The sequence below is a fragment of the Babylonia areolata genome, chromosome 1 (assembly GCF_041734735.1).
Source record: "Babylonia areolata isolate BAREFJ2019XMU chromosome 1, ASM4173473v1, whole genome shotgun sequence".
Taxonomy (NCBI): Eukaryota; Metazoa; Mollusca; class Gastropoda; order Neogastropoda; family Buccinidae; genus Babylonia; species Babylonia areolata.
The window spans coordinates 73,756,718-73,762,082 of record NC_134876.1 but is presented as its reverse complement, the minus strand read 5'-3'; positions in this window follow the sequence as shown (position 1 = coordinate 73,762,082).

Below are 5,365 nucleotides of genomic sequence, written 5' to 3'. Positions count from 1 at the left end.
TTGTCTCTTGAGGACATTTAGGAAATCCTTATATCATTATTTGCTGATGATGTTATCCTCTTATCATACACCGTAACCGGCCTTCAGCGACAGCTGAATATCTTGAGGGACACTGCTAAAAACCTTGGTCTCTATGTAAATTTTGACAAATCTAAGATAGTTATATTCAGAAATGGTGGTTATGTTTCATCAAATTAGAAATGGTTTTATAATGGCAAAAAGTTAACTGCTATAAATATCTTGGTATCAAATTTTCGACAGGTCTTACTTTCTCATATGCATTAGAAGACAGGGCTGTTAGAGCTATAAAAAAAGGGGGGAGGGGGGGTTCTTTCCATTTTAAAATTGCTGTAGACAATTGGTGGCCTATCTCCACCAGTGTTCTTCAAGTTATTTGATAGCCAAATACAGCCTATGCTCACACATGCTTCTGAGGTCTGGGGCCATGTGGCTGATCAAAGTATTATTATTCAAAAAGTCCATTTTTGTTTTAGGGATATTACTAAATGTAAGCATTAGAACTCCAAATGCTCTGATTTATGCAGAGACAGGAAGGTATCCACTCTATATAACAACATACACTAAATGTATAAAATTTTGACTTAAGTTAGTGACTATGCCAACACACCGTCTACCATTCAACACATAAAAATGCTTTACAACTTACAATGTAACAACAAAACAACTGGGTTTCTTATGTGTGTTTCACATTATACCCTTATGGATTTGGACATGTATGGGAAAACCAAAGGGTGGGCTTAAGCAAGGAATTTTTGTCTCTATACAAACAAAGGTTAAAAGATTGTTTTATTCAGGATTGATATAGTGCACTGCTTTGTATGTGTGTGCCTGTACTTTTGTTTATATGTACACTGATATGATATCCAATGTATTGTTCACTTAAGTTTGGCATTTGTTTTTATGCACATTATTTTTACATTTCCTCGCCCCTGTGACATGGGCATATGGCCTAGTGCATTAAATCATCTGAGTTCTGAGTTCGACCACTTCCCCACTCTTACACCCGCACACACACACATAACACACGTGCTCGTACGCACACATTCATTCTCTCACATACATGCGCACACACTGGCATAATCACACACACACACACACACACACACACACACACACACACACACACACACACACACACACATACACATGCACACACGCTCATACGCGTACACGCATACACCCACCCACCTCCCAACCCCCCACACACACTCATACACTCATACACACACTCTCACAGACACAGCCAAAGACAAGCCTAGTGCATTAAATCATCTGAGTTCTGAGTTCGACCACTTCCCCACTCTCACACCCGCACACACACACATAACACACGGGCTAGTACGCACACATTCATTCTCTCACATACATGCGCACACACTGGCATAATCACACACACACACACACACACACATATACACACACACACACACATACACATATGCACACACGCTCATACGCGTACACGCACACACCCACCCACCCACACACACTCATACACACACTCTCACAGACACAGACACAGCCAAAGACAGACAGACAGACAGACAGACAGACAGACAGACAGACAGACACACACACACACACACACACACACACACACACACACACACCGTCTCTTGACTCCAGCACAGAAAACCTCACACTGACTCTGTCATCGCTTGCATCAGGCGCTTCTGGAACATCGTTATCCGACCCACACCCACTCCCACATCCACCGCCACGGCCACGCCCACACCTACACCCACACCCACCGCAACAGCCCCCCCCCCCCCACACACACACACATATCCACACCCACTGCTGCAGCCACACCCCTCACCCACCCACCCACACACCCACAACCATCACAAACCTGCCCATCCTATCACCATCCAGAACCGTCACGACAATCATCATCTGCACCTCTGTCTCCTGCCATCGTCTTCGAAAGGATTTGAAACACACGCACACACACATACACTCACTCACAGACACACACACACACACACACGCACTCACAGACACACGCACTCACAAACACACAGACAGACAGACGGACACATACACATACATTCACAGACACATAAACATACAGACACTCAGACACACAGACACAGACACACAGACACAGGCACACACACACACAGACACAGGCACACACACACACACACACACACACACACACACGCACACACAATAGATAAAAAAAAAAGAAAAAAAAAGATTAAAGGTCGCACAGCCTTTTACGGGCATCGGGGCAGTGATTTCACATCCACTTTGTCTGGAGCTCGGGATAGGAAGGCGGGGCCCAATCCTCTCCTTCCGCCGTTATAACCTTCCCCGACCGAAGTCAGGAAGGTACCTATTCACAGCTGGGTGGAGTGAGGGAAACCGGAGTCAGCTGACTCCCCCCAGGACACAGCACCATGCGGAAAAGGGGCCTCAAACCCTCATTACTGATCTTCGGGGAGGATATATATATATGTGTGTGCATGAAAATAACCCAGAGATTCACAGAGATTTGACTACAGTTCATCACGATTTAAACTATTGATGAAAGAGATAAGAGTTATATTAGTGGCATGATTCACATAGAAGCCTTCAATCTAGGCCCCTCCACAGCCCCCCTCCCCCGCCACCACCCCCCCCACTCCCCCCTCCCAAAAAAAAAGATAGAAAGATAGATGGGCTCCCGGAATGTCTGTCTGCCTTTTGAATCAGGAAGTCTGCTGTATGCATGCGAAAAAGAATACGGATGGAATGGGGTTTTTTGTTTGTTTTTTTGTTTTTGCTTTTGTTGTTTTTCGAGAAAGACAGAAAAAAATAATGCAAACGATGTACTTGTTTTCTTTCGGGTAAGTTTAAAAAGTGAGATTTATCCAAGTAAGTTACTGTGAACCGTATTATCCACCCGGGTTTAATTGTTTCAAAGACTATAAATCAGTCTGTATTCTTCCAGTTCCTTTGTGTTCGTGGATCGCAGCTCCCATGCGCGTTACAGTGGAAGCATATTATTCGTCTTTATGGGAAGGTTTTCATTATCATTTTTTTTCATTAAAAAGAAAAAAATCAAAATGGCTATTTTGTTCCACCGATTAGGCAGGCGTGCATATCCCATTTCAGTACATCGGCCATTTAAATCCCTTCTGAGATTTGACGGAGGACTCCCTTTTATTCGGAGAATTGTCATGAAAACGTCACACTGCCAGCGTTTCTGCGACATGAGTGGCCAGCCGTGAAGCATCATCCAGCCCCCACCCTCACCTCCATTCCCCTGCCCCCATAGAGGAAGAGTGGAGGAAGATGCTTGACAGGCTAACTGCAACCTGATCAGGGTTAAGATCGGTTCTTTTTTTTTATGTCAGTGTTATTGTTTTTTATGGCTCAAGTTTGCAGAAAATTCTTTGACGTTTTGATTTTTTTTGTTTTGCTTTGTGTAGGTTTTTCATGCGCATTCTTATGCAAGAGTTTTCAGTTTCCACCTCCCCCCCCCCCTTTTTTTTTAACAGTTTCCTTGTTACGTGCTTTCTGGCATTTCTGTCAGCAGGATAGCCCCCTCCTCACTTCACACACACACACACGCACACACACACACACACACACACGCACACACATGTACACACTTTCTCTCTCTCTCTCTCTCTCTCTCTCTCTCTCTTCTCTCTCTCACACACACACACACACACACACACACATTTAATGTCTTCCGACGGTTTGGAGAAAGAAGGAAATACACAATGACACACGGATACACACAGACATCGACAGACAGACAGACAGACACACACACACACATAACCGCGCGCGCGCGCGTGTTGACGTGTTATCCCCGGAAGAGGTGTTGGGGCTGGGGTGGAGGGGGGGGGGGGGGCAGGGGGGGAGGTGCAGTCCGAATCTCACACAAAAAGAAATACAATGCAACACAATGAAATACATACAATACAACACAAGTACGTGCATCTTCAGCTACCCAGGTAATCATAATCATTTATTTGTTTGTTTCATTGACCACAATGTCGTCTATTTATCTAAAAAGGTTTGTAAGTGTATTCGTATATGTGCCTGTGTATAAGTAGAGACGGGTGGCTGAGGTAGTGAGAAGGGGAAGGGCAACAGGTACGAAACGGAAAGACAGACAGACGGACAGACAAACGGACAGACTGAAAGACATCCAGAAAGGGGGCAGGAAAGAAGATGTTTGCCATCGGTAGCAGTCATCGCAACGTCTCAGATATATGAGGTGGATGGCTCCTTGCACTAATTGTCAATTTCCCAGGTAATTGTATCATTGTCAGTGCAAGTAGTGAGACAAACTTCACAACAATTGCCCTTTGTCTATTTGTCTTTCTGTCTGTCTGTCTGTCTCTTCTCTCTCCCCCCCCCCCCCCCCCTACACACACACCGCTACTTATACCTACATTTTCGTCCACCAGCCCCCATCTAAATATCAATCACAATAACAGTCATGTAAATCAATGTCTGCCATTTTTCCTTCTTTATTCTGTCTTCTTCTTTTCCTTCTTCTTTGAGAGAGGGATTTAAGATTCAAGATGGTTTAATTGTTTAGGCTTTGGCCCTTTACAAGTGGAGTAAACAATGCGTATAAAGAAAGAATCAAAAACTAAAATCCTGCTTCCATATGTCTAGAACTTTGTGCACAAAGTTAGCAACATTCATCACGTTGTTTTTTTTTCTGCAGTCATCAGTAACGCAAAGTTAAACATAGATGGATGCCTGTGATATTTAACAGGAATTGATTCGTTCCTGGGTTCAGTGTTTTTTGGACATTTAAAGCAAAAAAATGCATCTCTGTTTCGGGGACATTTTAACATAAAGGACGAGAAGAATCTTTTGCATTTGTACGGCATCTAAATTGCAAGAAATTGCAATTCAAAGATGACATTTCAATTCCAAATCTAAATCTAGCCAAAGTTCTTACAGAAATATCGTTTACGCAACGTAGGCACACAACAGGCGACAATGATATCTTATATGTTGCATATAGATTCTAAAAATCATGTAAACAAAAAGCGGAGGACCAATCCTGTTTGAAGCAGTCTAGAAGCCTTTGTTTAAGTTCAGATAAAAGCACTGCTACATCCACCACACCTTGGGTTTCCCAAACTATCCCCAAACCAACTTTGTACAAAATATTTCGAACATCACAAGCCCATATTATATAGTTCTGTTCTTGAAGTGATCAGAGTGTGTTATATGCTTTGCGGGGATATCTGCTTTCATCTATGCCCAGAATCCAAACCCAGAATCTAACGCATCTAATGTTAGTATCCAGAGATGATGTTTACCTGCCTTTCCATATATAACATGTCTTGGTGACTTAGCACTTACGCTCAAAAATCTTTTC